General features: G+C 39.3%; 1 protein-coding gene across 2 annotated transcripts in view; it reads right to left on the bottom strand.

Annotated features, from left to right (window-relative positions):
• LOC131436376 (leucine-rich repeat-containing protein 24) overlaps window positions 1–23,881 on the bottom strand; it is a 515,985-nt gene that overhangs the window by 208,852 nt on the left and 283,252 nt on the right. Inside the window, exon 3 of one of the 2 annotated variants that reach the window (XM_058605075.1) lies at window positions 18,421–18,566. The exons of the other annotated variant lie outside the window; for it this stretch is intronic. The gene's annotated coding sequence lies outside the window, so the exon portion shown is untranslated. The remainder of the gene's footprint in view (window positions 1–18,420; window positions 18,567–23,881) is intronic. 2 annotated transcript variants of the gene reach the window in all.

Genomic DNA, 23,881 nt, shown 5'->3' with positions numbered 1-23,881 from the left:
TATAAAAAGAGACGATTGAAAAACTGAAGTAAAGAGTAGATTGCAAACTAGGAAAACGAGTAGATTGAAAACTAAATAATATAATCTATTGAAAACTTGAGACAAAGTGAGCTTAAAACTAGTGAAAAGAGCAAATCGAAAGCCAGAAAAAAGAGAATTGAAAATTAGTGAAAAAATTAATGGGAAACAAGAGAAAACAGTAAATTAGAAGTAAGATGATATGGTAAGAGTAGATCGAAATGTATAAAGAAAAAGAAAAGAGTAGACTGGTATGTATCAAAAGAGAAGATTGAAAATTAAAAGCTAGAATGTGGAAAAATAATAAATCGAGAAATCCGGAGAAGAGCGAATTGAAAAAAAATTTAAAGAAAAAAAGTAAATGAAAAACAAGAGAAATTATTATCTTGGAAACAAGAGGAAATGGCAAAAAACAAATTAAAATTTTCACACCTGAGAGAAAAGTGATTTGAAAACTAGAGAACAGAGTAATTTGGAAACAAACGAAAAGAATAAATTTAAAACTATAAAAAAAGAAGATTTTAATTTGGAAAAACTAGTATATTGAAAATTATGTCGTTTTCGTTTTTAAATTGCACTACACCGGTGTAGCGAAAGCTGCACCTAAACCGTTCGTTTTTACCAATTGCACTACACCAGTGCTACACTTTTTCTGCACCGATACCACTGGTGTAGCACTCATCAAAAGTTTGGTGTAGCTCTGTGCAATGGTATCGTTTATTGTAGTCAATGGTTACTGTTTATGTTTTCGTCATTTTTGTTCGTTTATGCATGCCTCAGTGTAGCACTGCACCGGTGTAGTGCAAATTAAAAACGAAAATGCCATTAGAGAAACGAGTAGATAAGAAACTAGAAAAAGATACAGATTAAAAATAAATAAAATAATACAAAGTGGAAAGTGGAAAACGGGTAAAATTGAAAACTAGACAAAAAAAAAATAAATGGAAAACAAGGGAAAATAATATCTTGGAAACAACTTATACTTGACAAAATGAAAATTCTCACACCAGGAAGAAGAGTGATTCGAAAACTAGAGAATAGAGCAAATTGGAGCCAAGAGAGAAGAAAGTAGGTTGAAAGTCATAAAATTGAGAATATTGACAACCGGAGTTTGAAAACTAGAGAAACGAGTAGGTTGAAAATAAAATAAAATAATCAATTGAAAACTTGAGACAAAGTGAGTTCAAAACTAGTGAAAAGAACAAATCGAAAGCCAGAAAAAAGCGAACTGAAAATTAGTGAAAAAAGTAAATGGGAAACAAGAGAAAACAGTAAATTAGAAGTAAGGTGATATGGTAAGAGTAGATCGAAATGTATAAAGAAAAAGAAAAGAGTAGATTGGCATGTATTAAAAGAGAAGATTGACAATTGGAGAAAAGAGTATATTGAAAATTATAGAATCGAGTAGATTAGAAACTAGAAAAGATATAGATTGAAAATATATAAACGCATAAATTTAAAACTCGATAAAAAGAGGAATAAAAACTAGAATGTGGAAAAATAATAAATCGAGAAATCCTGAGAAGAGCGAATTGAAAAAAATTTTGAAGAAAAAAAATAAATGGAAAACAAGGGAAAATAATATCTTGGAAACAACTTATACTTGAAAAAAAATGAAAATTCTGACACCAGGAAGAAGAGTGATTCGAAAACTAGAGAATAGCGCAAATTGAAGCCAAGAGAGAAGAAAGTAGGTTGAAAGTAATAAAATTGAGAATATTGACAACCGGAGTTTGAAAACTGCAGAAACGGGTAGGTTGAAAATAAATTAAAATAATCAATTGAAAACTTGAGACAAAGTGAGTTTAAAACTAGTGAAAAGAACAAATCTAAAGCCAGAAAAAAGCGAACTGAAAATTAGAGAAGAAAGTAAATGGGAGACAAGAGAAAACAGTTAATTAGAAGCAAGAGGAAATAGCAAATTGATAGCAGTTAATAATAGTGAATCAAAATCTAGAAAATTCTTTAGCGAAATATACCACTAAACTGACTTATTGAAACTGGCTTCGTGCAGGATAAGGAACGCTTTTGAAGGCCATCATTGCTTCGAAATTGGAGGCTTTGTTGTAAGAGTTTCTATAACTGAAGCTAGGAGAATTTTTCCTGTATCATTGAGTATGATAGAAGAAGCCATTTGTCTGTGCTCAAAAGTTGCTCCGATTTACCTAAAAGGTTAAAAGTTGGGTGCCGCATTAGTTGAAAGCGAGAGAGATTCATAAAATGGTTTTTCTTTTACATGGTGTTTTCACTGATGATGAAAATTGATTTTAATTTTCGAATCAAATTTAAATAATTTTAAACACTAGAAACATATTTTAATCCACCTAGCGGTGCAATGACGTCTTTCTTATAAGCGAGAAGAAAAAATACTACGCAATGTCCGGTCAATTGTTGCCATTGACCTCAACATCAACACCAAAGCCGAACCTTCATGGTTCAAAGGTCACGAGCTACTACAACCGGGCGATACTATAACGTGCGTATGAGTCGTGCATTAAAGAGAAGAAAAGGCCGAAGTACCAGCAAAGGCATTAAAAAGGTATTTTCCTGCATGACAACGCTCGGCCTCACGACGCATAAGTTCACGTGGGACATCTGGCCGCATCCACCGTGTTCTCCTGACATTGCTCCGTATGATTACTGGTTGTTCTTCCGACGGATGCAACTCAATTTACCGACGGGTTATCGGTTTGCTTCTTTCGCAGAAATCGAAAAAGTGGCTTTCAACTTGGACTCGAAAGACGAGACATTGTTTCGAGATGGAATTCGGAAATTCGAAATGAATTCTTAACCTCGAACAAAAAGGTACCGAATTATTGTATACTCCCAATACAAATGAGTTTTCAAGTGAGAACATGAAAAATGTCGTTTTAAGATCAACATTTACTTCACTTGCTACCGTTTGAATGTATTTTGTATGAGTTATCCAATAAATTACGAACGTCAAGCACTTATTACATTCAAAGTCTTTAATGATCACTTAAAAAAATGTAAAACCTTCCAGTATCTTCTGAGCTGTACAATATTAACTCTCGGCAGGTTTCGTGATGAACGATTTATTGGGGGTTGTGCAGCATTAATCAAACTATGGATCGTTCTAGTATAAGATCCAAAAAATCGCAGAACACAGTACCGACGTTGAACTAATATTAAACAAATTTGAAACGGTATTGTTGAATTTCTTTCTTTGCTAAATAAATTTAAATAAACGACTACACTGATATCTACAGTTTTAGTTCGCTCCGTTTACACTCACCCTTCTCTCACTCAGACTACTACCGAACTTGTTTTGTTTTTTCTTTGTTCTGTCTTTCCTCTATCACTGATTCAACCGTTCCTAGCATGTGCCCGGTGTACGTACACGATGTGCGTGCACGGAAACTCGAACCAATGTACGTACTGTGTTCGTTCGTGTGCGGTGCTCGGGATGAACTCGAACATGGACTCGCACTCCGATGCTCATCGAAATTCAGTTGATCTATTTTTATAAATACAACACAAAACCATTGAGATTGGGATTCGCACACGGAAACCCTGACTAAAAATAAAGGATTGCTTTCAACAATGCCGCTCCATCATTGTGTGAAAAAAACAGATATAGGAAAAGCTTAAAAATAGTTCCAATTTACAGATATCAAACCACGCTTGACTAGTTTCCGGCCGGACCGGAGAAGGTTTCCGATTCGCTTCCATTAGTCAATACTGGCATCCTTGAGAGAAAATATCAATCAAACGGCAAAACCGTTATCTTCATCGTCGTCTTCGAGACGTCGTAGCTTCGGCGAGCCCGGATAGGAGCCATTCATTGGCTTCCGAAAAGAGATATCAATTTTAGCCGGCATGTTTACGGTCGAGGAAAAAAAACCTATCGGAACACTTTTGCTTCCCAAGTTGCTGCTGTAAAATCCCGAGAAAAGCCTCCACCACTTAGCTTTTTAACAGGCCCCGGTCGGTGCAAAACATCACCCGAAAATGATGTTTATTTGTCGTCGCTGTCGTCCTATTTGAATAATTTACGCCGACCCGTCACCCCTGGGGAAGGGAGGAGGGGGGGGGGGGGTTAGCGGTAGGCAACTGGCGGGAAAAATGACCGAGGGATTGACGCGGGACTCTCGCTCGGTTTGGTGTGATTTATTCAGTTGATTGAGCGCCGTCTTCCCACCACCACCACCACCCGGGCTCCAATCCCATAAACCGATCCACCTCCTCGGATCCTCCCCGCCAAAGCGATTCCGGTAAAACGACAACAAAAGATGGTGCAAAATGAAAAATAAACGATTCCACCCCCGGAACAACAGCGAGAAGCGGTAAATAAATATCCTGCGCTATTGTGGGGCCACCTCTCCGGGCTCCCGGGCTGACTCCATCCAGGCTGCCGCGATGCAATAGAAGCAAGCTTCTTCAATGGAGAAATAAATCTTGTAAAACTGACAGCGGCGAGGGACCATTTGTGTTCTTATTCGTTCTCTGGACGACGACAACTGACAACTGGCAGCAACAAACTTCGATTGACCTTTTGCTAGGCGTCAGTCCGCAGTTTGGCTGAATGGTCTGGCTTAATAAATATTTTTTTTTCTACTGTGTCGTTTACAGGTTTCTTATTACAGCAGTTAGCAGGGCTGAGTCCGCGGTGATCCCAACCCTGATTTTTTTTTGTTTTAAAAATTCTTTGTTTCTAATTTTTACCCCGTTAAGAATTTCAGTTTATTTGCTTTCAACCGTTGACCGTTGTCCTGGTAAGGAAAAAAAACGACTTTTCAAAAATTACAACCCTGGCAAATCAAGCAACTCCGCACTCCGTTACTCATCTGCGCCTTAAAACGTTTTTTTTCTTCCTTGGACGGACCTCCACCGGTTCCGACGGTGACAAAACAGAGGAAATGTCAAGGCTGCCCCCCTCCCTCCCTAACCTCATTCTTGTCAACGTGTTGACAGCGTGCTCCAGTTGTTGTACCAAGAAAGTGGTCTTTTTCTGTTCCGAACGTGGCAGCAATGACCCGCACCGCACGCAAGTTGTGTCGTGTTATCCGATGCAAATGGCAACTTGCCTGGCATTCGGTCCGAAGGTTGTAAATGTTGTAAAGCTGGGACAACCTGCAAAACCCTTCCCAGACCTTACGGCCAGTTGATGAACCGACTCTGTTTCGATCTGTCTTGGTGGTGTCTGGTACCTGTCGGTCCTGTCTGAGGAAAATTAGCCTATTCTGCAAAATTTATTTGCAAACCAGATGGTTAACTTCCTGCTTGACGCTGAAGCTTGAAGGACATGGTGACTCGATCTAAAAGGGTTAGGAAAAAAATAGGTAAACTCAACAACATCAGTCCAAACATCGTCCTCTTGTACCTGACGTAAGGGAAAAGTGTGAAGGAACCGGACGAGAAAACATGGTTCAAATTTGAATTTAGATTATATTTAAATGTAACTGATTTCCTTCAACAGGATTGGGAGCTGGGTTGAGGTCACTAATGGGAATTGGATGTCCAGCCGGTGTATCTTCTTCGTTCCATCTTGGGCGGAAAACCGAGATTCTCAACATAGGGAAGTCCATCTGCTAGCTGTCAGTTCAACAGTTACAATTGCGGTTGCACGACGTCGACGTTGATGGACGGAACCCGGTGCGGTTGGTACCGAAATATGCTGATTTGACATCCGGGATCGAGATTCTAAATTTAACTGTTTTCACTATCACCGTAAATTAATTGCCGTTAAGAACTATCAATCAACTGTGGCAATCCTGCCGGTCGGCTTCGACGTTGCGGTTCTTGTTTCGATGACACATGTTCAGTTCGGTGTACTTTTCTTTCAAATAATTGGTAGATTAAAAATTCATTCGGAGACTTGGCAATTTGATTCATTTTCAGAGAATAGTTGTACTGATTCATTGTGAAATCATTACTTCAGAGAACGGACAAAGAGTGATCGGTGAACCCTCGACGCCCTAGTACCTGTGTTCAATTTCCAACCCTTTACTACATGGAATGAGAAGTCCCGGACCTAACAAAGAGAAGGTCGATTTTTACCGTGGAAACTAGTTTATTCTTCAGTATAATTTCCATCTAGAGCGATACACGTGACCCATCGGTTATCCAAGATTTTGATGCTTTTTGAAAAAAAAAAAGATTTGTCAAGACCTTCCAAATAGGCATCCGTTTCTGCAATCACCTCAGCATTTGACGAAAATTTCTTTCCCTAGACAAACCTTGCCAGGTTTGGAAATAGATAATAGTCGCTGGGGGCCAGGTCTGGAGAATACGGTGGATGGTAGACCAATCCGTACCGTACATTCAATTTGAACCGTTACTTTTACGAATGAATGCGTCTTTTTCCATAGCTTGATGAAAACTAGTACTCGTCTAGAGGCTTGTTCTCAAATAAAAAAAAGTATATTTTCAGTATACTAAACCTTTGTGATAGGGCGAAATATGCAATATGGCAATATTTCGATTGGGATAGTTTTTAGCAAACAGATATTTTAACCATACGGGCATACTTCTATCTCTCAGGTCAGACAAACTGTTTTGGCTTTACGTACACTCAAATAAAAATTCACGTTCGATTCACTTGAAAAATCACGTAAACCGGTTTCAAATGTCAAATTGAATATTTTACGAGACGAAAATGAATGTTATACGAACATTCCCTAAAATGAATATAGTCATCACATAAGGTTTACGTGAATTGACCAAACGTCAAACAATCTACGTGAATTTCCAGTGTGAAAAACTCGATTTTGAAAATGGCGAACAGTGGCCCTCAAAGTGTGAGTAGTGTAAATATTTGCGAGAAATGTTATTTAATTACAATTTTTTACTACAACGATCGGTTTATTCCAGTATGAAAGTTTCCATGTGTTCGACTGGATCGAGTACCTGCGTGAGTCCGGAAGTGTGCCCGCTTCTGCCGAATGCTTCAAACAGGCCGTTGGTCCACCGAAAAACGAGTTCAAAATCGGTATGAAGCTAGAGACACTGGACCCATGTAATGGGACCTCAACCTGCATCGGAAGTATTGTGGGAGTTCTCGGATCTCGACTTCGGCTTCGGTTGGATGGCAGTGAAAACATAACGATTTCTTGAGGCTTGTCGATTCGAGATCCCACGACGTTATTAGTTGCTTTTTATTTTTTATTTAAAATTCTATGCTGATTTTCTAAAATAAATGTTTTGTTTTGCATGTCATTTTTCATTCTTTAGATTTGTATAAAAATCCGAAATCTCCTTTTTGACTTCAACCAATGTATAAAATAGTGATTATTTGGTATCTAAATTTGATATGAACTGATAGATAAATGTGATATGAGCAGTACATTACATTTTACCTATGAAAGACGTAATTTTGCGAGCCTATTAAAACCTACGTGAAAAGCAGGGTGGAAAATATTCACATAACTTTTCACGTAACTATAACATGATTATTATTTTGAGTGTATAACAACGAATGAAAAGTCACGGGACTCTCACAGAGAAAAAAAAGTGAATACAGGGTCCGGCACTCGAAGTGTAACCAATTAAAAAGGCCATAAATTCAGTTTGGAAAATTACTTTTACTCAATTCAAAGTACAAAATGTGTAAAAATAATACAAAATTCAGAATCAATTCACTTTTGCTCGATATGACCACCTTTTGCCTTGACTATGGCCTTGAGACGGTCAAAAAACGAATCGCAAGCTGCCCGAATGTGACTTGCAGGTGTATTTTGGCCCACTCGCGGACAATAACTTTTTTCAGCGCCTCGAAACTGGTGTATCTTTTAGTTCGGACTTTGCTCTCCAAAATGGCCCAAAGAGAATAATCCATTGGATTCGCATCTGGTGAATTCGAGAGCCATTGTGTGGACGTGATGAAGTTCGGAACGTTGTTTTTCAGCCATTCTTGGTTCACTCGAGCATTGTGAGACGGTGCCGAGTCCTGCTGAAACGTCCATGGTCTGCCACCGAAATGTTTGTCTGCCCACGGCTTCAAAGCAACCTCCAGAATACTTTCCCGATAATATGTCGCATTTACCTTGACGCCAGGCTCGATGAAAACGATTGGAGAGCGCCCATCTGCGGTTACAGCGGCCCAAATCATTATCTGTTGCGGGTGCTGCCTCCTGGTGGCCAATCGATGACTCAAATTCTCGTATGAACGGTCGGTCAAGTAAACCCTATCGTTTTGAGAGTTTACGAATTGCCCAATTGGAAAAATTTTCTCGTCAGAAAATACAATGTTCGGAAATTGACCGCTTTCGGCAAAACGAAGCAACTCCTTCGCTCTCTCAAGTCATCAAGTCAAGGCAAAAGGTGGTCATATCGAGCAAAAGTGAATTGATTCTGAATTTTGTATTATTTTTACACATTTTGTACTTTGAATTAAGTAAAAGTAATTTTCCAAACTGAATTTATGGCCTTTTTAATTGGTTACACTTCGAGTGCCGGACCCTGTAGTTTCGAACCGTTTTTTACGCTAGAGAAACGAGTAGATATAAAAAAATTGATAAAGAAAAATCAATCTACTCGTTTCTCTAGTTTTAAAATTTTTCAATCTACTATTTTCTTCTCTTGTGTTAAATTCTCTGTTCTTTTGCTTCGAGTTACTCTTTCCTTCGGTGTGCAATTTGTGCTTTTCATTTGATTTCGCAGATAAATCGAATTCTATTTATTTATTTATTTATTTGGGAACAGGGAAAAGCCCGCTGGAGCTGAAATTTACAATCTCTCTCTCCAGCAGACATAAAACCTCCTCATCTTTTTATATCAACAGATAACAAAGATCCAACAGATATACTGCTTAATACTAAGGGCTTAAAGTAAATTTACTCCCGGCGAGGGTCAAGAGTGACTGGACGGTGACGTTGAAAGCCGCATCCTGATGTCCGTGAGGGTCCGCGAAGAGTGAAAAAGAGAAAAAGAGAGAAGTAAATATTGTAGTAAATGGAATTACGAAGGGGTTCGAAGGGGCGGAAAGGGGGGGGGGGGGGGGCGTTTTGAAAGAAGTTGAAAGCGGCAAAAGATCAAGTTAATTGTCTCAAAAGATGGTGAAAAGATGACGAAGGGGGGATGCAAAAAGTATTGGTAACATCATAGAGATCTAGTTAGTTTCAAAGAAGATGGTGGACAGCCGGGGGATTGAGAGAGTCGAGCGGATGTTAGAAACAAACCTAATGGTGAATATTATTCTTGGTTGCATAATCGATAGAGAATGGAAGCAGACTTGCTAAGGGAGCACTAAACTAAACTTGAGGATTAGATACTAAATCACCCTAAAGCTAAATCTAGAATTTAAGTATTGGAGTTGGAAGGACTGTTTGAGATTGTGTTTAAAAAAATTGTTTTATGCTATTGCGAGACAGGGTAAAATCAAATACATGAGCACATCGATTGAATAGACGACACATACTGGAGAAAGGTTCATTATAGCCATAATTAGTGCGAGCGGTTTGAATTCTCAGGAACTGATGAGATCGAAGATTTCGAGAATGAATATTTAGATTTAGTTTGCCTAACAATTCGGGGCAATCAATTTGAGATTGCAACAGATCTGCCACGAATAGTGCCCTGGAGAGATCTCGACGAACAGATAACAGGTGTAGATCGATCAGTTTACAGCGTTCCTGATAGCTTGGAAGGTTGTTGGGATCTCTCCAAGGAAGACTACGAAGAGCAAAGCGAAGAAATTTACGCTGAATAGCTTCGATGCGATTGATGTCCAGTTGATAATAGGGGGCCCAGACGATAGAAGCGTATTCTAGGTTAGAACGAACCAGTGCGCAATATAGTGCTTTTAAGCAATATATGCTTTTAAAGTTCTTTGTGACTCGAAAAATAAAACCAAGTGTCTTGGAAGCCTTAGAGATAATATACTCGACGTGATGTTTGAAACTAAGTTTAAAATCCAAAAGGACTCCCAGGTCCTTTACAGTCGATTCTCGCTTGAGGATAGTTCCGGAAATAGTATAGTTAAATACTACGGTTGTGCGTTTGCGAGTAAAAGAGATCACGGAACATTTAGATGGGTTTAATACCATTCTATTGAGGTCGCACCAGTTGGAGAAAATATCCAACTGTTTTTTTTAGGAATCTGACATCTTCGTGATCTTTAATAAGATGGAACAATTTAAAATCGTCGGCGAAAGTTAATTTCAAGCATTGTATCGAATGGTTCAAATCGATCAGATAAAGTAAGAATAAAAAGGGTCCAAGATGACTGCCTTGAGGTACACCCGAGTTAGCTCGAAAAGGTTCAGCTGTACAGTCTCCGATTTTAGTTATCATACTACGACCAATCAGGTACGAATGCAACCAATTCAAAAATGATCCATTGAATCCAAGTCTGTCAAGTTTAGCAATAGCTATTTGGTGATTTATTTTATCAAAAGCAGCGGAGAAGTCTGTATATATGGCGTCAACCTGCTGTCGCGCCTGTAGCGACTGAATTATGTAGGATGTATAACATACCAGGTTTGTAGATGTGGATCGTTTTGGCATAAAACCGTGTTGAGTTGAAGATATGTAGCTGGAGCAGTTGTGGGTAATGAAGTCCAAAACGATTATTTCAAAAAGCTTAGATACAGCACATAATGCAGCAATTCCGCGGTAATTTGATATATTGCTTTTATCACATTTTTTAATACAGGAAAGATGAACGATTTCTTCCATGAATTAGGAAAAATTTCTGAGCGGAAGGAAATATTGAATAATCGCCCTTATTCTGAATAACGACGTATTGATTTTTCGATCGAATGTGGTTCGATCGAATCATAGCTACCTTTGATTTTGCTAGCGTTATGGGGAATACAAATGAAATACGAGGGAAAAAACGATACGACGTTATTCAGAATAAGGGCGAATATCATCAAAGGAACCTGTAGACTTTCCGAGCAATTCTTAAGAATAATGGAGGGTATTCCATCAGGTCCAGCGCTTGATGATCTTTTCAGTTTGGTTAAGGAAGCTTTCACCATATCTATGGTAATAATGGGATGGGGACCAACGGGGGACGTAAAGGAACATTGTTGGCAGCTTCGAAGATGTTATTACTAGCCAGATTTTCTTCACAGAAAACGCTGCTGAAGTGTTTGCCAAAAAGATCACAGATATCACGCGGGGTCGATGCTTGCAGAGTGACGAGCGACATATGATTAGGTAACCCTGATTCCTTTCTTTGTTCATTAACGTGATTCCAAAACCTTTTAGGGTGGGATTTAAGATTCTTCTGGATGCGACATTGGAAGGCATAGTGGAGCGATTTATTCAATCGTTTATAACGATTGTTGTGGAACAGATAATAAGATCTAGAATGAAGAGTCACTTTTCTCATGTTATTAATTTGTGATTACCTCTTGTTTGCAATTTACCATTTCTCTTGTTTCTCATTCACTGTTTTTCTTTAGTTTTCAACGAGCTCATTTTCGGACTATCGATTTAATCATTTTATCTAGTTTTTAGTTCTTTTTTTCGAGTTTTTCTAGACAATAATGGATAGGGACGGTGTTTCTAGCAAATTGTGTTCGACATAGGGAAGAACTGGTGCTGGTGGTGCCATCTCTCGTATAACACTGGAAACGGTTTGAATCGTTTTTGTTTGAAAAAACAAAAACAAATTGCCAAACAAATCACAACAAACAATCCTTCTAGATTGCTTTCATTTATCATACTCAAAAACGGTTGAAAAGATTGATTGGCAACTTGAATTACATCCCGAAACGTTTCGGAACGGTTGACACTATAATCCATCAAATAGTCTAGTACCGCACTTTTCCGGAGCGATCAAACCCACGTCACCGAACACAAACCAACCGGCCTTCGTTAAACATGTACACTTTCCAAGCTTTCGTCATTTTTTTGTTGCTGTCTGGTTGTTGTTGATTGTTGATTTTTTTTCACTCTCTCGGCCTGCGCTTAACCGATGTCACACAAACCCCAATAAAACGGGCTCCGCATATTAAATTCGTTATTCATGACAGCAGCATGAGATTAGTTTTACGAGCGAAAAGTCCATCATTGTGCATTCAGAACCCGGGTTGCATTCGTCATTTTTTCACCCGGCTTGAAACCTGCCGCATGATCCCATTCTCGACGACTACGACAACCCGGCGGCTTTTTGACAGTCCGACAAGTATTTTTTTATATCCTTTTTTTTTGTTGGCCTTCTGTGTGCAAAAGCTGGTTCGTTTTTTTTATTTGCTCTACATGAACTCGACTGTTCTTCTAGAACAGACCGGGGGCGACTGAATGTGACCCACGCGAACTGCCACATAATCGACCATCGACACGATTCAATTTGCAGCGCGTATCGTCCTCCGGCGGTTTTCCACCAGGACGGTTCCAAACAATCCGGATGCCGGGTGCAACCAAAAAACAAAAAAAAAAACCGTTTCAGCAGACAGCACAGACCGGTTGGTTGGTGTTCGTGACGCCTGCTCGTCACGATTTTATACGGTTTTATCGGGGCGTTGCAGACGGATGGATGAACTCTTTCACTTCTGGGCTTTTTTCTCTCTCTCACTCTCTCTCTCTCTCTCTCTCTCTCTCTCTCTCTCTCTCTCTGACGCCCCTCATTCTACCAAGGTTTATGACCGTGCCACGAACCGAAGAATCGATGATGGTGACGAGTTTGGCGGATTGGAAAACCGGAACGGACGCGTTCCTTCCGAACGTCACTATGGTCTCGTCGGTTGATCTCTGCTGTTGCCACTGAACGTGGTCGAGCAATCGGTTCCAGCTTTTCTTCTGATGTGCTGCTGCCTCACTCGGAAAGTCATTGTGATTGTTTTGAGTGCTGAGTGAAAAATTCAATATCAGCGGAAAACTGTGCCAAACAAAACCCACTCCTTGTCTGCCGTGCATACGATGCAATGCCTGCACTGGATGAGTTCCGAATCGGACGGAAGCAAACGACCAAAGGACTGGTGGGAGTAGAACCAGTTTCCCGACAGGATTCTTTTTTTGGTAAGTGGGGGGAAATTGTGCTTGGCAAATTACGTGTTCGAATTGTTTTCCTCCCTTCTTTGCTTTACTCGTTAGATAATATTTGTACGAAAGGTTCAGTTTTCCTCTTGTCCATGGAAATTGAATTTCGACCTTTTGTCTTGATTAAAAAGAATCCAGTTTCGCTGAACGTGAACTCCGTTTGGGGAATCCGGGGTAGCGAATGATGATGATGACGATGGTCCAGCAAAGAAACATTTCCCGTCCCGTCCGGTACAAATTACTGTTTCGATTTTTCTGCTTTGCCAATTCAATCTTTCTCGGAACAAATTCAGAACAACGCACAACGAATCCCAAAAAAATTTGCCTAGTTTTTCATCAGCAAAATCCGTGTTGTTTTCGACTAATTGTTCAAATCAAGTTTATCCGGCTTATTCGGGTGTTCCGTAATTTGTTACTTGTCAAATTCCGAGACTCTTCAAGCGTGTTGTTGTTTCTGTGGTCTTTCAAGCCAGTTGCCATATGCCTGAACCTATCAATCTGAAGCGATTCGTGATATCAATTAAATCGCAGTACTCGCCATAGAATTGTCCTTATGACTAAGAAACGGGACAGAAATTGTGAAATGTCGGTATAAGAATTTTACGACAAAACTGACTTAAAAAGGCCTGCTACAATAAATCTTTGCAGCTTGTTTATAGACAAATCGGTAGATCTGGCATCTCTGCTCCCAACGGTGTCGGGTCTACACTCTACATGAAACATACGAACAACTGAGTAATTAATTGAAAAGAAATTATATGGAGAAAAACTGTCACACTGCTCTTTGACTATACTGACAGCTCACTTACAACCACAAATGCATGTTTGCCATTTTGAAATTAGTTTTAAGTGCGATTCAGACGATCAGTCAATTTCCGTCAACGTTAACGGGACTTCGCCTGTGGTTTTGATTTGTTTAATGCTTTCATTATTGAAAAGAATACACGTTTCGGAAGTAAAAACGTTTCGTGAGGCGTGCTTAGTGTTTTAACAAGTGTTACAAACAGCTCCTTTTCATTAGCCATTCCTTGCCTATAAGGGTCACCTGATATAACGTGTGAATCGTACTTTTGACGAATAATTCAGGTCCAGGATCCAGGTCCAAGCATAGAGTTCAGAATCAGAGTTTAGAACCAGAATTCAGGTCCAGAACCCCGATTCAGAATTCAGCTACAAAATTTCTTATGTAGAATCCAAGTGCAGGTTTGGAATCCAGGTTCAGCATTCAGATCCAGAATTCAGGTCCAAATCTAGAGTTCAGAATCAGAATTTAGATCCAGAACTCAGGTCCAGAACCCCAATTCAGAATTTGGGTCAAAATTTCAGGTATAGAATCCAAGTCCAGGTCCAAAATGCAGGTTTTTGGCTCAGAATCCAGTTCCATCACACCGGTTTAAGTCAAAAATCGAGGTCAAGATCTAGAACTCAGATTCTGATGCTTATTCTAAGATTCAAGTGCCGAATCCAGGTTTTGAATTCAATTCCAGAGCACTGATCTAGCTTCATGAACCAAGTCCAGAATCTAGGTTCAGAATCCAGACTCAAAATTCAGATCCAGAAATCATGTCCAAGTTCAGGTCCATAATTTCAGGTTCCGAATTCCACATCCAGGGTTCCTGAATCCATGTTCAAGTCTAGCATTCAGATACAGAATCCAGGTCCAGGATCTAGAAGAAGAATCCGGGTTCTGTTCCAGAATTCATGTACGAAATTCAGATTCAGAATTCAGGATCAGGTATGGAACCAGAGCCCAGATTTCAGGATCTGCATCCAAGACCTGCTTAGGTTTAGAATAAATTTCACGTCCAGAATTCAAGTTCAGGTCCAGAATCTATATCCAGAATTCGGGGCCAGGTCCTGGTCCAGTTCTAGGATTCAAATGCAGAATTCAGTTTCAAATTTTCTGGTCTATAACCCAAGTCCAGGTTCTGCATCCGAGCCCAAATCTCAGGTCCAATATTCAAGTCCAGGTATACAACTCAGGTCCTATTCAGAGCTAGAATTCAGGCCCACAAGTCCGTTTCTCAGAGTCTAGGTCCAAAATTAAGATCTTGAATCCAGATTCAGGCCACGAACTTAGATCCAGAATCCTAGTCCAAGTCTAGAGTTAAGAATCAGAATTTAGATCTTGAATTCAGGTCCATAACGATTAATAATTCAGGTCCAAAATTTCAGGTGCAGAATCCAACTATACGTCTAGAGTCCAGGTTCATCATTTAGATCCAGAATCCAGATCCAAATCCGGAGCTCACAATCAGAATCAGAATTCAGGTCCAGAACCCCGATTCAAGTTCAAAATTTCAGGTGTAGTATCCAAGTGCAGGTCCAGAATTCAGGTGCAGAATTCAGATCCAGAATACTGGTCCAAGTTTAGAGTTCAGAATCAGAATTTAGATCTAGAATTCAGGTCCAACATTTCAGGCGTAGTATCCAAGTGCAGGTTTAGAATCCAGGTTCAGCATTCGGATCCAGAATCCAGGATCAAGTCTACAGTTCAGAATCAGAATTTAGATCCAGAACTCCAATTCAGAATTCGGGTCCAAAATTTCAGGTGGAGAATCCAACTCCATGTCCAAAATGCAAGTTTTTGGCTCAGAATCTAGAGCCAGGTGCAGAATCCAGTTCCATCACACCGGTTTAAGTTCAAAATCGAGGACCAGATCCAGAACTCATGTTCTAATGGTTAGTCTAAAATTCAGGTGCAGAATCCATGTCCAAGGTTTCAAATTTAGTTCCAGAGCACTGATCTAGCTTCACATGCCAGGTCCAGAATCTAGGTTCAGAATCCAGGCTCAGAATCTTGGCTCAAAATTCAGATCCAGAAATCATGCCCAAGTTTAAAATCCAGATTCAGAGTTTCGGTCAAAAAATTGCAGAAATAGAATCCAGGTTCATAATTTCAGGTTCCGAATTCCACATCCAGGGTTCCCGAATCCAGTTTCAAGTCTAGAGTTCAGATACAGAATCCAGATGAAGAATCCGGGTTCAGAACTCAGAGAATCCAAAATAGGTCCGAAATCTTGACTCCGAATTCAGGTCCCAAACTTCAGATCAAGTTCAGGTCTAGAATCCAAGCCCAGAATCTAGGTCCAGGTCTGGTAATTCACATTCAGAATCCGGTTCAGGTCTAGGATTTTGGTCCAGATTTTAGGTCCCGAGTCCAGGTCTAAAATCCGAGCCCAGATTTCCAGTTGAAATCCAGTTCGAGTCTATAATATCTAGGTCCAGAATTAAGTTGTAGGATTCAGGTTCGAATTTAGGTCCAGATTCAAAACCCAGATCTAAAATTTCAGGTCTAGAATCTAAGTCCCGAATTTCAGCACCAGCATCCAAAGTCTAAGTACAAAACTCCAGAATCCAGATACAGAAATCGGATTCAGAATTCCCGTCCAGAATCTAGTTCAGGTCTAGAATTCAGAATCCAGATCTAGAATTTAAGTCCAGGTCCGAAATCCGAGCCCAGATTTCAAGTTCTAATCCAGTTCGAGTCTTTAATTTCTAGACCTAGAATTGCGATCAAAAATATTCCAGGTCTGGACACCTAGACCAGGTTCAGGTCCAGAATACATCCAGGTCCAGAATTCAGTTGTAGAACTCAGGTTCGAATTTAGGTCCAGATTCAAAACTCAGATCTATAATCGAAGTCCTGAATTTCCGATCCAGAATCCGAGTTTAAGTACAAAACTCCAGAATCCAGAAATCGGGTTCAGAATTCCCGTCCAGAATCTAGTTCAGGTCTAGAATTCAGAATCCAGGTGTAGAATTTAAGTCTAGGTCCGAAAACTGAGCCCAGATTTTCAGTTCTAATCCAGTTCGAGAATTTGATTTCTAGGTCTAGAATTTCGATCAAAACTTCCAGGTCTGAAATCTTAGACCAGGTCTAGTATTCAAAATTGGAATTCGGACCAGAACTCAATTCCAGAATCCAGGTTTAGGTCCTGAATATATCCAGGTGCAGAATGCAGCTGTAGAATTCAGGTTCAAATTTAGGTTCAGATTTAAAATTTAGGACAAAAAATGTCAGGTCATGTATCTAAGTCCCAAATTTCAGGTCCAGAATCAAAGTTTGGGTATAAAATTCCAGATTCCAGGTTCCGGAAACGGGTTCAGAATTCAGATCTGAATTTAGGGCCAGGTTCAAAATTTAGGTTCAAAAATTGCAGCTCTCTTCAATACAGATGGTCTAGTAAGCAATTTGTTAAGCTCGAACCCGATTCGTACCCGATCGAAAGTAAAAAAAAACCTTTATCTACATTCGACCCGGACCCGGGAATGATTTTTCATCCAAGCCCGACTCGTACCCGATCAAAATAAAAATTTTTACTCGAACCAGAATTTTTGTTTTTTGAAACCCGATCCTATCAGGTTCTTTTTTCGGGTTCTGGTATCAAATTTGTTTCCGAAAGCGGATTCAGGTCGGGTTTCGGGAAAAAATTACCAAAACCTCTAGTCTAATCTTCAGGTGCAGAATCGAGGTCAAGAATTCAGGTCCAGTGTTCAGATCTGAATTCAAAATTTATGACCAAGTTCAAAATCCAGTTCTACGATCTCGGACTTAAGTCAGTCAAGATGAGGTGAGGCAAGATCCAGTTCCAGGGTCGAAACCATGGGCCTGGATTTTAATCAGGCCTATTTGCATACAAGCTTCACGTGGTCGATTGTTCTTTTTTTAAACCAATTTTGTTATTGGATCTTTTTGTCAGTCATTTTTTTGAAGAAGAGGAGCTTCCATTTTCATCCGGCAAGTGTTGAGGGGCACTTTGTTCGTGGCTCGTCCTATCATCCATTACTTCATCGTCGTCAAATGCCTACTGTGAATATTTATACTCCTAATGTGCCTAATGTGCTAAAAGCTTTTCCGATGTGTTCGAATTTTCTCGTGCTCAATCACGAAGTATAACAATAAAGCATGTACTGTTTTTTGATTTTTTTTTCACCCGAACGAGTTTTAACCGTTTCAGTACCTCCATTGTACTTATCTCTTTGTTAGAAAGATAAGTAGGTTATCTACGATTTTGACAAGAGACTTGAATTTCACTCTGAAAGCCGGAGCCGATTGAATCGTTTACCAAATCGGAAAACTGCCTATTTCCCATCGAAGGGCATTTCAAATTCTTCGTACCAGACGTGATTCAAGGTTAGAAATTTTTTCAAGATCATTCCCAAGCACCACTTGAATCAACCTGTCCCGGATCCGGCCGAACCAAATATATTTTTTTCGGAACCCTCCTCCAGTCTTTAACCGTAGAATTCAGCTCCAGCTCCTTAGGATGCAAGTGAACCTAACCTCCCACACTGTGCCACTTTAGTCGGTCCTCTTCGGACGCAAGACCCAAGCCGACTTCTAGCAACAGTTAGGGAGCAGTTAAGTCGAGCAACGTTTCAAGGACTCACTCGACTCGGCTTATTGGTAAGTATCGAGTCCGGGGGAAGGGAAAAAAAATAGCTCACCTCATTAAAATTCCGGATCCGTGGCAGCTTTATCACATATCCCAAACATATTCTCGAACCAGAATACAACTTTCACGTCGTCATTGTGTTTCAGACTCAGTTTCGTTTGTCGTAGGTTTCTGGATGTTGGGTCGCCCAGGGAAAATCTGCGAAGATTGGAAATACGAGGAAACATTATTAGAATTTTCAATTGGTAAGCAAACACACACAAGCGAGATTTATATTTCGTTTTGCGCGCACAAGAAGAAGTGGATGAGGGAGGGATTCGAAATATATTGGAAAACCAATTTCAAGCCGATTGTGTGAGAATTTGCAAATTCATCAATTGCTACGCACGACCGACGAATGCCAACCGACTACTGCTACTACTACTGATGGTGGTGGCAGGAAGGAAAAGGACACTCCACGTGTCATAGGCAAATTTACAGTGCCGGAATGGGATTCTACACACATACGGTTGATTTCGATTCCGGACTGCTGGTGAGTGAAATATTGTAGAAAAAGATTCATTAATTCCGGATTATCCCGTGGGGATCCTCTTTCTAATGGCAGAAATCATCACCCACTGCACAGATGACTGACAGTTGGCTGGTCTCTTCCGCTCTCTTTCTCTACACTGTGCCAAATAGGTGCGGATGCGTAACGGTGCCGGTTGATGTGACTAACAGGACGATGGTATCCGTCCATCCGTCCGTCCCATCAACTTCCACAGGGAGTGCCGAGACGCCGTATGTGGTTGGTACATTTTCACTCAATATTTGCGCGATGATGAATGGAAAAAAAAACTGAGCCGACGGCTCGGCAGGATAACAGAATAATATTTTTGCAATCTTGCCAGGCACAATAAGGAGCAGAGGCTTTCAAGTGGGATTTTTCTGTTATTTATGTTTTGGATTGGAGTAAATGGTATTCCGGAAAAAAAAAATCCGGTCCGATTTTGGTTGATGACGATTGTAAGTAAGTTTTATCAAATTTTGAGAAACGAGCAGTGAAAATTTCTCAAGGACGGATCAAATTTTGTTTCTAAATTCAAACGTGCCGAGATTTTTTTTAATAGAACATATTAAAATAAATTCTACGTGGCATTTTCATTGCAAAATTTCACTTTCTTGATGCATTCTGTAAAAAAAACACATAGAGCTTGAGACACGAAACTAACCTAAAATAGAACCAGACCACTTATTTTTTTTTCAAGAAGAAATGCTTCTTAATTTTATGGAAAGAAAATTTTTTATAACGACCCAGACGGAAATGACAGATTCTCTTTGTTTACTTTCACTTTCGATTGTTATAGTAATCGTAGCAATCCTTCTCTCTGTTTGCAGAGAATCTCAACTGAAACTGAATCAGTCTTTTGCACGTAGGTTGTAATAAAAATTCTTTGCAACTGAAAACCTAGTGGTGTGATAATGTCTTTCTCTTAAATAGTCAACAGGACATCCCGGACATAGGGGACAGTTATGTGTGGAAAGGCCCCATTGTGAGCTTATCAAATAGCCTAAAAGTAGTTTTCAAACACGTCGAAGACATTCTAAATAAGCCTAAGTTTATCGAAATTTGCTGATTATTTTCGAGAAGTTTGAGCCAAAATTCGTTTTTATTGTTCAACATAATTGCCATCAGAGGCGATACAGCGATTATAGCGATCTTCCAACTTTTCGATACCATTTTTGTAGTACGATTTGTCCTTTGCCTCAAAATAGGCCTCAGTTTCAGCGATTACCATTTCATTGCTTCTATATTTTTTACCAGCGAGCATTCTCTTGAGGTCTGAGAACAGGAAAAAGTCACTGGGGGCCAAATCTGGAGAATACGGTGGATGAGGGAGCAATTCGAAGCCCAATTCGTTCAATTTCAGCATGGTTTTCATCGACTTGTGACACGGTGCATTGTCTTGATGAAACAAAACTTTTTTCTTCTTCAAATGAGGCCGTTTTTTTGAAATTTCGTCCTTCAAACGCTCTAATAACGCTATATAATAGTCACTGTTGATGGTTTTTCCCTTTTCAAAGTAGTCGATGGAAATTATACCATGCGAATCCCAAAATACAGACGCCATAACCTTACCGGCCGATTATTGAGTCTTTCCACGCTTTGGGTTCGGTTCATCGCGTGCAGTCCACTCAGCTGACTGTCGATTGGACTCCGGAGTGAAGTGATGGAGCCATGTTTCGTCCATTGTTATATATCGACGAAAAAAATCGGTTTTATTTCGATATAACAGCTCCAAACACTGCTCAGAATCATCAATTCGTTGTTGTTTTTGATCGATTGTGAGCTCACGCGACACCCATTTTGCACAAAGCTTTCTCATATCCAAATATTCGTGAATAATATGTCCAACACGTTCCTTTGATATCTTTAGGGTGTCAGCTATCTCGATCAACTTCACTTTACGGTCATTGAAAATCATTTTGTGGATTTTTTCACGTTTTCATCGGTAACAGCCTCTTTTGGACGTCCACTGCGTTCATCGTCTTCGGTGCTCATATGACCAGTACGAAATTTTGCAAACCACTTACGAATTGTTGCTTCGCCCGGTGCAGAGTCTGGATAACACTCATCAAGCCATTTTTTGGTATCGGCGGCACTTTTTTTCATCAAAAAGTAGTGTTTCATCAACACACGAAATTCCTTTTTTTCCATTTTTTTCACAATAACAACTAATTTATGTACGTAAATTTATAGTAACCCTGAAGATGAAGGAATATACCTTCGAAACGTTGGCCGTTAACGTAAAATAAATATTTCAAAAGCAACAAATGACCAAAAAAGCCAATTATTTCAATTCAATCCACAAAAGTGGTCGTACCCATTTCTCAAAACGATTTTTGAACGGAATTCCAAAATTCAAGCTGGGCTATGTACGTTTAAGTTGCAGAAGTCCACAGGATACGATCACAAAAAGCCGTGCTCGGAAGTTGTACGACAAGAAGTCAACAGAATCAAGCTACTGCAGAATGGATGATGAGAAACATGCGAGAGGCTGACTTCAATCAGATTTTCGGAAACCTGTATGGGACAGCTTAGAATAAGTGTGATATTCCCTAAAGCCTCTGGGAACAGAAGATGTCGAAGTTCGCCAAAAAGACTTTTAGTTTGGCAAGCGATGTGTACCTGCAAGAAGCGGAGTATGCCGTTCGTTCTCGCCAACACCATGAATGGGCAGGTGTATTTGGAAGCGCGTCTCCATAAGCGGTTTCTTCCTCTGCTGAAGGCTCACGATGTTCCCACGGATGTTCTGGTTGGATCTTGCATCATGCCACTACACGAAGAAAAATCTGAACTCTCCATACGCGAATTTCTGAAGTTAAACGGTTTTTTAAGTGAATTTTCAGTTTTTCGGTTTTCTTGTTTTGTCTTTGAAACGCAAGAAACTTCGAGAACTGGTGTTATCCCAAAACAAATTTTCAAGTCAACTCTGACACCTGGAAAATATTAACATTACACCAGATCTCATGCATTTCTAAGACATTTGGTATCAGCAAAAAAAAATTCGATTTCGGTCATCTCAAGTCCCACACTAGTTTTTTTATAATTGTTTTTGAGATTACACCAGATCTCGACGTTTTATGCATTTCTAAGACATTTTGCAACAGAAATATTTTTTTTCAATTTCGTTCATCTCAAACTCCCCAAGTCCCAAAGTCTAAGACATTTGGCATGAACAAAAAATTCTTAAGTTTTGCGTTTTTTTCTACGCGGATTTCCGAATTGAAAGAAGCCAAAAGTCGTTTTTTTTGTCAAAAACTTTGTCTAAGATTATACCAGATCTGTATGCGATCCATAGGTTTCATGCATTTTTTAAGATATTTGGCATCGAAAAAAAAATTTCAATTTTGGAAAACTCAAAATTTTTCAAGTCGATTTTTCAAAAAAAAAAAAAAATACAAGATGACATGCCCCTAAAAAATGAAAAAATATAGATTCAAATGAAAGGCCGTATGGTCCCATGGATCGATATTGAATTTTGTCTTTATCCGACTTCCGGTTCCGGAATTACAAGGCAATATGTGCAAATCCATGAGAAAATGCGCACTCAATTTTCTCGGGAATTTCCTAACCGATTTTTACAAACCAAGATGCAAATGAAAGGTCCTGAAATTCATTAAAAAGTCCATGGAAAGTTTATTCAGATCCGACTTTCGGTTCCGGTATTACAGAACGATTAGTGAAAATTTTCAATTTCATTAGTATTTTTTCACAAGCGATGACGAAACGAAATGCAAATTTATATGAAATTTACTGGTAAATTCATCTTGTTGACAGAGCTTGTTAGTTAGTGGATATATAAACCTACTTTGGGACTACTAATCCCCGGTTTGCGCTTCCGGAAGCATCGAACATTGTAAAGAAAAGCTCCAAAACCGAAACTCGCTTCGATGTCTCAGCAACGGTTAAACCGATTTTTACAAATCATGATACAAATTAAAGCTCTCAGTGTCTTAAAAGATACTGTGCAATTTCAAACAAATCCGACTTCCGGTTCCGAAATTGTAGGGCAATGAAAATCGAATCTCTCAAACCGCCATACAAAATGATGCACAATCGGTCACGCGTGCTGGTACGGAAGAAGAAAACGCCACCGCCTAGCACACAGTGTGCTTAGTTCAATTTTGTATAACATGCAAGGTTTCCACACTTGAATCTATATTAACTTGACATAACCGTTTACAAATTGAAAAGGTGATGGTAGTTTATACCAGAGAAAGTTTTTAATTTTATTCAAGTTTGAAAAATAAATCTTAACAGAACCTTCTAGTGATGTTTTCGAAAATATAGATAATATGAGAAAGGCATCATTACACCACTAGGTGGATTAAAAAAGGTTTTTTTTAGGTTACACCAGATCTCGACGTTTCATGCATTTCCGCGAGACATTTTGCATCAGAAAAAAAAATTCGTTAGTTTTACGGTTTTTTACGCGGATTTACATGAAGTTACACATTTTTGTGTGGGTATGTATTTCCCACGTAAAAACAGATCTCACTGTATAGAATAAATTAAGAAAATATTTAATTGAATAATGTCAACATTGTTGTTGTTTTCTCCCAGAAAATGTACGGATTTCAAACCGTACACCCTTTAAGAAAGATGGTTTAAGTGTAGATGGGTAGAATTAGGTCCAAGTAAGTGTTTATTTTTTCCCTGAAAGTTTCAAAAATGCTCGAATTAATTTTTTTTTGTGTTCATTTTTAATCATCTTTAATGCTTCGGGCTTTTAAAATCATTGTATGTATAGCATACCATTAGTTTCATTCAGTTGTATCTCTAAAACTTTCTATATACCAAGATGCATGTGTTTCTTTGACAAAACTTCAATTTCAATGGTAATCGATCTTTTACAGTCATTTCAGTCATCTTTTGCGAAAGTGAGTGAAGCAACAACTAATTCAGAAACCACACCAGTTCATGCGTCATCAATCCGAACTGCATTAGTCACAGCCGGAGCTTCCGAAAA

Source organism: Malaya genurostris, chromosome 1 (genome assembly GCF_030247185.1).
Source record: "Malaya genurostris strain Urasoe2022 chromosome 1, Malgen_1.1, whole genome shotgun sequence".
NCBI lineage: Eukaryota > Metazoa > Arthropoda > Insecta > Diptera > Culicidae > Malaya > Malaya genurostris.
This window is presented reverse-complemented; position numbering and strand designations above follow the sequence as displayed.